Source organism: Aedes albopictus, chromosome 3, assembly GCF_035046485.1.
Source record: "Aedes albopictus strain Foshan chromosome 3, AalbF5, whole genome shotgun sequence".
Lineage (NCBI taxonomy): Eukaryota > Metazoa > Arthropoda > Insecta > Diptera > Culicidae > Aedes > Aedes albopictus.
In genome coordinates this window covers 271,962,707-271,975,562 of record NC_085138.1, presented here as the reverse complement: position 1 = coordinate 271,975,562, position 12,856 = coordinate 271,962,707, and positions in this window count along the sequence as shown.

Sequence of the window (12,856 nt, the reverse complement as noted above, 5' to 3'; positions counted from 1 at the left end):
ATACCAATGAACTCAGCTCGACGAACTGAGCAAATGTCTGTATGTGTGTGTGTGTGTGTGTGTGTGTGTGTGTGTGTGTGTGTGTGTGTGTGTGTGTGTGTGTGTGTGTGTGTGTGTGTGTGTGTGTGTGTGTGTGTGTGTGTGTGTGTGTATGTGTGTGTGTGTGTGTGTGTGTATGTGCGTTACAAAAAAAGTCACGCACGTTTCTCAGCCGTCTGTCAACCGATTTGAGTTCTCTTGGAAGCAAATGAAAGCTACTACATCCTAGTAGAACGCTATTGATTTTTTTTTCGATTGGACGTTTGGTTACCGAGATATCTCTCGAAGAGTACTTATGAGTCATACTTCTAAACTTTTTAAGATTTTTGACCAAGTGTATCATAATAAATATTTCGGCCGTTTGTCAATCGATTTAAGTTCTCTTGGCATCAAATGAAAGCTATAGCATCCTAGTAGATCACCCAGAAATTTTATTTCGATTGGACATTTGGTTACGAAGATATCTTTCGAAGAGTACTTAGGACTTATACAACTAAACATATTGAGATTTTTGACCAATTGTATAATAATAAATATCTTAGCCGTCTGTCAACCGATTTCGGTTATCCTGGCACCAAATAAAAGCTACAACATTCTAGTAGAACCCTATACAATTTCATTAGGACATTTGATTACCGAGATATCTTTCAAAGAGTACTTGGGAGTAATACAGGTTAACTTTTTGAGAGATTTTGGCCCAAGGGTACCATAATAAATATCTCAGCCGTCTGTCAACCGATTTGGGTTCTCTAAGCACCAAATGAAAGCTACAATATCCTTGTATAAGACCCTGAAATTTTATTTCGATTCGACATTTGATTACTGAGATATCTTACGAAGAGTATTTCAATAAATTCTTTTTACCCTTCTTACACCCATAAGAAGGGTATAAATATCGCTCGAAAAACCGACTTTCGATCCGAGGCCCGGAGGGCCGAGTCTCATATACCAATGAACTCAGCTCGACGAACTGAGCAAATGTCTGTGTGTGTGTGTATGTGTGTATGTGTGTATGTGTGTGTGTGTATGTGCGTTACAAAAAAAAGTCACGCACGTTTCTCAGCCGTCTGTCAACCGATTTGAGTTCTCTTGGAAGCAAATGAAAGCTACTACATCCTAGTAGAACGCTATTGAATTTTTTTTCGATTGGACGTTTGGTTACCGAGATATCTCTCGAAGAGTACTTATGAGTCATATTTCTAAACTTTTTAAGATTTTTGACCAAGTGTATCATAATTAATATTTCGGCCGTTTGTCAATCGATTTAAGTTCTCTTGGCACCAAATGAAAGCTACAGCATCCTAGTAGATCACCCAGAAATTTTATTTCGATTGGACATTTGGTTACAGAGATATATTTCGAAGAGTACTTAGGATTTATACAACCAAACTTTCTGAGATTTTTGACCAATTGTATAATAATAAATATCTTTGCCGTCTGTCAACCGATTTCGGTTATCCTGGCACCAAATGAAAGCTACAACATTCTAGTAGAACCCTATACAATTTCATTAGGATTGGACATTTGATTACCGAGATATCTTTTTAAGAGTACTTGGGAGTAATACAGGTTAACTTTTTGAGAGATTTTGGACCAAGGGTACCATAATCAATATCTCAGCCATCTGTCAACCGATTTGGGTTCTCTAAGCACCAAATGAAAGCTACAATATCCTTGTATAAGGCCCTGAAATTTTATTTCGATTCGACATTTCATTACTGAGATATCTTACGAAAGTATTTCAAAAAAATCTTTTTACCCTTCTTACACCCATAAGAAGGGTATAAATATCGCTCGAAAAACCGACTTTCGATCCGAGGCCCGGAGGGCCGAGTCTCATATACCAATGAACTCAGCTCGACGAACTGAGCAAATGTCTGTATGTGTGTGTGTGTGTATGTGTGTATGTGTGTGTGTGTGTGTATGTGCGTTACAAAAAAAGTCACGCACGTTTCTCAGCCGTCTGTCAACCGATTTGAGTTCTCTTGGAAGCAAATGAAGGCTACTACATCCTAGTAGAACGCTATTGAATTTTTTTTCGATTGGACGTTTGGTTACCGAGATATCTCTCGAAGAGTACTTATGAGTCATATTTCTAAACTTTTTAAGATTTTTGACCAAGTGTATCATAATTAATATTTCGGCCGTTTGTCAATCGATTTAAGTTCTCTTGGCACCAAATGAAAGCTACAGCATCCTAGTAGATCACCCAGAAATTTTATTTCGATTGGACATTTGGTTACAGAGATATATTTCGAAGAGTACTTAGGATTTATACAACCAAACTTTCTGAGATTTTTGACCAATTGTATAATAATAAATATCTTAGCCGTCTGTCAACCGATTTCGGTTATCCTGGCACCAAATGAAAGCTACAACATTCTAGTAGAACCCTATACAATTTCATTAGGATTGGACATTTGATTACCGAGATATCTTTTTAAGAGTACTTGGGAGTAATACAGGTTAACTTTTTGAGAGATTTTGGACCAAGGGTACCATAATCAATATCTCAGCCATCTGTCAACCGATTTGGGTTCTCTAAGCACCAAATGAAAGCTACAATATCCTTGTATAAGGCCCTGAAATTTTATTTCGATTCGACATTTCATTACTGAGATATCTTACGAAAGTATTTCAAAAAAATCTTTTTACCCTTCTTACACCCATAAGAAGGGTATAAATATCGCTCGAAAAACCGACTTTCGATCCGAGGCCCGGAGGGCCGAGTCTCATATACCAATGAACTCAGCTCGACGAACTGAGCAAATGTCTGTATGTGTGTGTGTGTGTGTGTGTGTATGTGTGTATGTGTGTGTGTGTGTATGTGCGTTACAAAAAAAAGTCACGCACGTTTCTCAGCCGTCTGTCAACCGATTTGAGTTCTCTTGGAAGCAAATGAATGCTACTACATCCTAGTAGAACGCTATTGAATTTTTTTTCGATTCGACGTTTGGTTACCGAGATATCTCTCGAAGAGTACTTATGAGTCATATTTCTAAACTTTTTAAGATTTTTGACCAAGTGTATCATAATTAATATTTCGGCCGTTTGTCAATCGATTTAAGTTCTCTTGGCACCAAATGAAAGCTACAGCATCCTAGTAGATCACCCAGAAATTTTATTTCGATTGGACATTTGGTTACAGAGATATCTTTCGAAGAGTACTTAGGATTTATACAACCAAACTTTCTGAGATTTTTGACCAATTGTATAATAATAAATATCTTAGCCGTCTGTCAACCGATTTCGGTTATCCTGGCACCAAATGAAAGCTACAACATTCTAGTAGAACCCTATACAATTTCATTAGGATTGGACATTTGATTACCGAGATATCTTTTAAAGAGTACTTGGGAGTAATACAGGTTAACTTTTTGAGAGATTTTGGACCAAGGGTACCATAATCAATATCTCAGCCATCTGTCAACCGATTTGGGTTCTCTAAGCACCAAATGAAAGCTACAATATCCTTGTATAAGGCCCTGAAATTGTATTTCGATTCGACATTTCATTACTGAGATATCTTACGAAAGTATTTCAAAAAAATCTTTTTTATTATTATATTCACTTGTTATCAGGGCGCAAAATTTTCGAGCAGACGAGTTGAAGTTCACCGTGCGGCAATTTTCATTCACTTCAATATTCAATATTCAATATTTGTAAACATCTTACAAAGTGTTTAATTGCTGATAAAATATTAACGTTTCGATTACATTTAGCGGTGCTTTACATCGTTCTTTTCCCATTTGATTGTTGTGGAGTGTTTTTGGAAGGAATCGTAACCATAAACGTAGGTAATTATGAAGATGTTTCTCGATCGGTTTCATATTCAATGACTACGAATTGACTGACTGTGTGAAGAGGCAGAGCGAAAATGAATTTGTTTGTTTTGAATATTCAGTGCAGAATCATTCAAATTCGTGCTGTTTTCAGTCAATGACTATGAAAATTTTGCACCCTGTTTGTTATCTTGCATTAGTTTTTCACCAGTCTATGGGAAATTATTTTTCAATAAATAATGCTGATCTCATACAAAGTGTATTCTAGCAGGTTATTGTTTTCAACAAAATTATAATTAACAAATTACAAATATACATGAATTTTATGAAAACTAAAAATATGTTAAATGAAAGCTTTGAAATTATATATTGTGGGAAAATGCAAGAACCGGATAGCCAAAATAACTAGTTAATGCCAAAACTGATTAACTTAGTAGATATATCATTTTTGTCCTTTTTACACCATAACCATGAATACCAAGTACTTCGAAGCTAATTTATTCGACTGATTAGGAGATATTAGACAAAGTCCATCTCGCTGATTTTCTTATCCATTTGTTAATCGATTCAAGATTATTTGGCAGTTAACAAAAGACACAATATTCCAGAATATGAAAGCTATTTTTTTTAAACATTTCATATAAGATTCTAGGCGGTGTCTGGCATTTCTGGTAAGTCCATGGTCTGATGCTATTTTGGGAACCAATTCACTAGATGTCAAATCCACAATATTTTCTAGAACTTTTGGTCAATCACACAAAATACATTTGCTTAATATGCATAATTCAGCAATATTTTTAATAAGTGTAAGAAGGGTTCTGTTCACCATAGGTGGATTAAATCGGGTTTTTATAATTATATTCACTTGTTATCTTGCATTAGTTTTTCACCAATCTATGGGAATTTTTTTTTGTTTTTATTTTTGTGTATTTTAACTTAGATGCCAATTCTACACTCCCTATGGGAAATTATTTTCAATAAATTATGCTGATCTCATACAAAGTATATTCTAGCAGGTTATTGTTTTCAACAAAATTATAATTAACAAATTACAAATACACAGGAATTTTATGAAAACTAACAATTAGTTAAATGAAAGCTTTGAATTTAAATATTTTGAGAAAAAATGCAAGAACCGGACAGCAAAATAACTAGTTAATGCCAAAACTGATTAACTTAGTAGATATATCATTTTTGTCCTTTTTACACCATAACCATGAATACCAAGTACTTCGGAGCTAATTTATTCGACTGATTAAGAGATATTAGACAAAGTGCATCTCGCTGATTTTCTTATCAATTTGTTAATCGATTCAAGATTATTTGGCAGTTAACAAAAGATACAATATTCCAGAATATGAAAGCTATTTTTTTAACATTCCATATAAGATTCTAGGAGGTGTCTGGCATTAAGCCCATGGTCTGATGCTATTTTGGGAACCAATTCACTAGATGTCAAATCCACAATATTTTCTAGAACTATTGGTCAATCACACAAAATAAATTTGCCTAATACGCATAATACAACAATATTTTTAATAAGTGTACGAAGGGTTCTGTTCACCATAGGTGGATTAAATCGGGCTTTTCTTTTCAAACTTGCCATATATTATATACAGACTGTTATACAAATATTGTGACCCATACTTCGAAATATATTGGAGACCATTTGTATGCCAGAGGACTCCTAAAGAGCAACAATTCCAGAGTAGACTATGTCCGGCGACCATTCAACGTGTATAAAATTTGATTTAGTATGTTGGATTTGGGATAATATATATCAGATATATTTTGCACTGATGCGGGACACAGTTTTACATAACTCAAAAGTTTTTTAGTGATTCAAAGACCCTATTTTCCGCGAAATAATATCAAAATACAGGCGTAACAAATAGAAAAATTACAACAATTATTAAAATTTCGCAAAATTCCGAAAATTTTTATGAACTTGATTGACATGTTTATCAAATATTGATACATAAATAATATAGATATGTACATAATGCAAAACTAAGCCCCAAATTTAAAAAAATATCAATGCAAGACAACGAATATACATTTGAAATTGTAAGTCTTATAGGGTCTTGTACCATTTGGGCAGGTGTACCTATTTTGGGCACTTGTCGCTATAACTAAGTCAATTTCAAACCGATTGATTTGAAATTTTGTATAGAGTTAGGCACGTACAATATCTAGCTCTGTACAAAAATTCAAATCAATCGGTTTGAAATTGACTTAGTTATAGCGGCAAGTGCCCAAAATAGGTACACCTGCCCAAATGGTACAAGACCCTATTCAAAGTGTCCAAAAGATCAACATAAAGATGTTAAAAAATGATGCCCCTGCATAGTTTATAAGGATGTTAGAATCTCAACATGGCCGCCAAAATGGCCGATTTTCGTACCTACTTACGATATCAGGCACACACATCTCGTGAAAAACAAAGTCAGCTCTTCTTATTTCAAGCGTTTTTCAAGTGAACAAGGGTAAGCCACTAGCTACTCAGCGACATTCATTTTTTGACAATCAAGTTGATTTTTATATGAAAACGGCTACTTTGTAACGGCTACTCAAGTAACCGGTAGAATACAAGTAGCCGGTAAATCCACAATACTTTTGAAACGCTGATAAAAGATATGATGGATGACACTTTTTGGATCTTTCTCGAAAAAATGTATTTTTTTCACATCTATGTCAATAAATTTTGTTTGAGATATTCAAAGATTTTCTACTTCTGTTCTTAAGATATCTATAATAAGATATATTAGAGCCCATTTAGATTAAAGGAAGAACACATTTAGTAATTTTTGTGCGGTATTGTAAATTTGACTCATTTTTTTCTATATGGGTGAAAGAAAATGTCAAATCTTTATAACTTTTTTCAACGTTTGAAAAATACCTATGTTTTTAAGAATTTTCAAGCATTAGGGTAATTTTCCAATTGTTGCACGGTTAAAAATTCGCCAATTGTTGCACACCTCATAAGAATAACATGGACTGTGCAACAATAGGCAAGTTTTTTTTTTTTTATCTGTATTAACGAGATTTTTAGCCCTAGGCTAGTTCATATCGGGACCCACGCTTTACTTCCCTTCCGAAGGAAGAACTCACTTTCATTTTGTGAGTTTGTCGGGAGTGGGATTCGATCCCAGGTCCTCGGCGTGAAAGTCAAGTGTTTTAACCATCACACCAGGTCCGCTCCACGATATAGGCGAGTTTTTAGCCGTGCAACAACTGGAAAATTACCCTAATATATTGTTGATAATCGTTCAAAATTTCATTCAATTTGGTTTTGTGGTCTCCGAGATATGACAGTTTAAAAATTAGTTGTCTTAAAATAGTGTTTTACTCAATAGTGTAAAAATAGTGTTTAGCTCAAATTTGTACCAATTATACACATAGAATAGGTTGATAAACAGTCAAAATTTAAGAATTTTGGTGCACTCTATAAAAAGTTATAGCATGTTGAGTTTTTTTTTCCGAGAGAAAAAAAGTTGCATTTTGGCCCCCTGTAGATGGAAAAACTGCTGAAAACTCCCAGGAGATTTGCGATCTCTTCGCTATTTTTTCCAAGATATCTACACGACTTTCTCCGAGAAGGATCGTGATCTAGAATATTTTTCTTTCATAGCCGCATTTTCAAGGGATATTCATGTAAGCCAAATCAATTTGGAGGATTAAATGATTCAAAAGGATCAGGGCCAGACGGAATTCCCCCAGAATTTATGAAAAATCTTCTCTATTTTGGTTATTTAACATGTCCCTTGAATTATCTACATTTCCCAGTATTTGAAAAAAAAAAAACTCATTTTAATCCCTATATATAAATCGGGAAAAAAGTCCGACATACGAAATTACCGTGAAATTGCAATTATTTCTTGTATCCCAAAACTATTTGAATCCATTGTTAATAAAAAATGTTTAATCAAGTGAAGAACAGAATAACGAATTCACAACACGGTTTTTTTTCATGGGCCGCTCAACTTCAACTAACCTGCTAGAGTTTGTAAATTTCACAATAAATGCTATGGCAATTATGTAGAAGCCCTATATACTGATTCTATTAAAGCTTTTAATCGCAAGAGGATATCTTATTGCTGTTCAAACACTCGAAACAAGGAGTTAATTATAAACTGCTTTCTTGGGTTCAATCCTATTTAACAAATAGACAACAAACAGTACGTTTTGGGGATTGCAAATCTCAACCCGTTAATGTAACGTCAGGTGTCCCTCAAGTACACATTCAGGTCCTCTTCTTTTCATTTTAAAAGTGAACGATGCGTCTTATAGGGTATCGGGATGCTTCGTTGGCATAGTCCCCTCATTTGGCCTATCTTAACGTTAACCAAAAACTCAAACAACACGCATAACTGGAGATCGCCAAAGCTATGCGCCAAACAATTGGGTTTTTAAATTTTGAAAAATGTATTGATTTTTCGTTTTTATACGAAAGAGCATATTTTTCTGAGCCACTATGATTTTTTTCAGATTTTTAGAACTTAATTGTGATACCTAAAATCAATTTCAAAGATATTTTTTGAAATCACCTTTTGACAGCTGGGCAACTGCTTGACAGCTCCGCCCAGTACAAAATGCGACGAGGGGTGATTCATCAAATCGCTCCCATACAAACTTCAAATTGATTTTTAAATAGGTTCCCGGGCTCCAAAATTCATGAAAATTTGGATTTCGGCTCAGTTTGACATGTAGATTCAGAATATGAGATAATCTCAACACCACTAAAGAAGCCAATTGTAACATTTCGTTTCAATTTTAGCACTTTAAAGCATTAAAATTGAATAAAAGTATCACTTTGTTTAGCTTTTGTAGACGCCATGATTCTTCGTCTTAGTGGGTAGTCTATACACATGATAGTAAATGCCATGATTCAGGAACATTTCGAATTGACTTTTCGATAACTGAACATTTTATGCGACGGTCAAAGACGCTATTTTGAACTTGTATATTTGTTTTCAACGAAAAATAACTATTTTACAAATTAAATGTGGGCCGAATATTGGGGACATTTTTTTCCCTATGTACCCAAATCTTGGCCCATCAATAAAGTGACGTCAACAACCCCGAAAAAGTGACGTCAACAACATTGCTTGCGAAAGAACCAGAAAGAACGAACAGGAAGAAAGATTTTGCGTGCGGTGACTGTAAAAATATAACACAATAATAGGGTTGCGTTGTTTTCGTTACTAAATGAAGAAAGAACTTTAGTTTAAGTAATTTGTTTATAGTTATGTAAAAATTTGGCTCCGAAAATGTAGTTTGAAAGCGAGATTGGTAAACAAACAGTGATGATACTTCAGCAGAAGTATTAAAAAATGAGAGAATAAGTGGTTCTAGCGCTTGGAAAGCAATAGGCCAACGTTGTATCCACTAATAGGCCAATTTTTGTACCGTAGACCAACGTTGCATACCATCGCATCGAATCTTTTCAACGTAATTTAGCAGGCTCTTGAATATTTACGCTAGTTTACTTCCAATTGGAGAAACATGCACTGCCTAGAGTGCGTGATAGAGTCCACACATCATTTCTAGTGATATTTATTCACGAGTTGTGTTCAAAATTGTCAAGGCGGCTGGCATATTAGGCCAAGGAATGGCACATACCCTATATTTAAGCATTTAAAAATACTAATTTATGCAGACGATATGTAGATTTTCATGGAAATCAAAAGTGAAGTACATATCTAAACGAAATACGTTTGTAATTGTATGTGCTAGTCACCGATACAATTACTGATATTTATCTGTTTTATTGATGTTTCTTGGTGAGCCAATGAAAACTATTGGTTTAACGTTGTGACGTTTCGGCTTACTGTTTTCCTTCAGCCATCCTCAGGCAATTTCGATCACCGCAGCAACTTTCACCTCCTTTATTGCTGGGCGATCACGTACGGAGAAGGTACGCGATCGCCCAGCAGTAAAGGAGGTGAAAGTTGCTGCGGTGATCGAAATTGTCTGAGGATGGCGGAAGGAAAACAGTAAGCCGTAACGCCACAACGTTAAACCAATAGTTTTCATTGGCTCGCCGAGAAACATCAATAAAACAGATAAATAGAAATACGTTTCTTTTACACATGGTGTAATAAAAGTTTGCCTCAGTTAAACGTCAAAAAATGTAATTCTTTCGCCTAGATCAGAAAAAGTAACCAGCAAATAACTAGTGTGACCTTAGAGGATCAAATCGTTGAACGGTGTGAACAAGTTAGAGATTTAGTTGTGATCTTAGATATCAAACTGAATTTTGTCGATCATTACAATACAATAATTCATAAAGCCACCAATATGCTGGGGTTCAGAAAGCGATTTAGTACCAATTTTTACGATCCATACACTATTAAAACATTGTACATTTCTTATGTGAGATCGATTCTTGAAGATTGTAGTATTGTTTGGTCTCCATTTATGAAAACTCATAAAGAACGCATAGAGTCTGTGCAGAAGAAATTCTTGCTATTTGCGCTACATAAACTGAGATGGACAACTTTTCCACTTCCATCTTATGAATCACGTTGTATGCTAATAAACACACAAACATTGAAGGAACGATTTGAATATGATGATAACATTTGTGAATGCCATTGTTTCGCAACTCCGACTCGACAATTGGCTTCTTTAGCGGTGTTGAGATAATTCCATATTCTGAATCTGCATGCGAAACTGAGCCGAAATCCAAATTTTCATTAATTTTGGTGCCCGGGAACCTATTTAAAAATCAATTTGAAGTTTGTATGGGAGCGATTTGTCGAATCACCCCTCGTCGCATTTTGTACTGGGTGGAGCTGCCAAACAGCTACCCAGCTGTCAAAAGGTGATTTCAAAAAATCTCTTTGAAATTGATTTTAGGTATCAAAATAAAGTTTAAAAAATCTGAAAAAAATCATAGTGGCTCAGAAAAAGGTGCTCTTTAGTATTAAATCAAAAAATCGATACATTTTTCTTAATTTAAAAACCCAATTAAGAAATCGAAACATATTTGCGGTCAGTCACCATCGTACAAATTATGCGAAATTCACCTCAATCAATAGAATGATGTTAAGACTCAAGCATCCGTCATCATTTTTCGGAAAATAAAAAGCAGTTTTCTCACCGTAAATCAAAACATCGACCATGAAAATATATTCACTGCATTCTATTCCTCGTGTGGAGTACAGTGAATATATTTTCATAGCAAAGACGTTTGTTTTGAACGAGAAAACTGCTTTCAAATGATGATGATTAACCTGGGCTTGTTAGGGGAATATCTGTAAATAAAAAGAAAATCTGGTTAAGTATGGTTCCTTTGAATTCCACTAAGAATTTGCATCCTTTGACAGATACGTATTTCGACCTCAACTATAAGGTAGTCTTGTACTCGACTCGAGTCAAGTACAAGACACTGAAGACGACCTTACAGTTGAGGTCGAAATACGTATCTGTCAAAACATGCAAATTATTAGTGGAATTCAAAGGAACCATACTTAATCCGATTTTCTTTTTACTTTCAAATATTTGATGAAGATGATGATTTCAATGACGAATTGTTGAACGTTAATTTACAACAAGCATTGCGAATCTATCGACTTGACCATGTCGCGGGTGAAGTTAAAACAATATTTCAACTCTGTTCGATACAGGAAATCATCATCAGAGGAAGTTAATTGCTGCTCGAGGCAAGACACACGAGATTCTATTTTTACTGAAAGTAGAAAACGTCGGGTAAAACGCATAATGCGAAACCATATACCTAGGTGTTAATTAAAGCTAAGACACCTAGACAGAAATCCCCCTTTGAAAGTAAGGTTCTTGGACTAAAGCTGTTCTTTTATGCTAAAGATTGATCCGAGCTGTCATAACCATAGCCACTACCCAAACTAGGCATGATCAAACTCTTACAATTACAACACAAGAAAATAACAGCAGCAATAAAAACCAATTCGGTATCGATTGAAGAACGCCAGAGGCGAAGATATACAGAGAACACTGTGTAAAACTCTTAATGCGAAGAGCCATATAGGTGATAAGTAAAGCTAATAAACAATATACTAATAATCCTACCCTTATTTAGCCTCGCAGTTGAGATTTAAGAAGGATAGCTCAGGCTAGCGCAGTAAGGGCAGAATACTGTGGAGGGCGCCCAAGTTCTCCACTTCCACAGGCTCCGTTAAGCGGTTAGGATTTTATTAGACCCCTCTAACCATTCATGTCTAGGCACGGTATAGCATCACACCATGAATTAAGGGTCACCTGTTTAATGGACTCTTACCACCGGAACAGGCGGTCCGTAGTGTTATTCTTAGCCAATTGTGACAACCGCTACCGACACTACACAGCTATCTTGACTGATCGAAAAAAGAAGTTAAGGGAACGTCCATAAATAAGCCACGCTTTGAGGGGGAGGGAAGGTTCATGAAAGTGTGACGACCCATACAAAAAATCAAAGGTCGCATACAAAAAGTGTGACATAGGGGGGGAGGGGGGGGGGGGTTGCAAATGGTCGAATTTTGCGTGACGTAATTTATGGACGTTCCTTAATATTGATGATCAACTTCATACGGACCCGAACAGTATTTTTACGAAAATGAGTGAAACTCATGGGATTAGTTAAGCATTTTGACCAGAATTAGTAAAAAATCAGGACATACCCTGCTAAATCAGGACGGATGGTAACCCTATTCCACATTAAAATAAGTATAAAGACACTTTTTCCACACAGAAAGTGATTTTATGAATCTGAAGGGTCTATACAAACGTTTGAACGGATGATAATTTATAATGCTATTCAAAATTCTAGTTATTTTAACGTTGCACCCATCACGTAGAATCCCATCACAATCGAACCGCTAGAAACAGAGTTTGATCTCTAAACATGATTATTTTGTATGGAAATCGCTTCTGTCTTTATGCTTACTTCTAGCAGTTTTATTTTTCTTCTTTATGGCTCTACGTCCCCATTGGGACTTGGTCTGCCTCGCTTTAACTTAGTGTTCTTTAAGCACTTCCACAGTTATTAATAGGACAGATCAGTGAAGTACTAGATT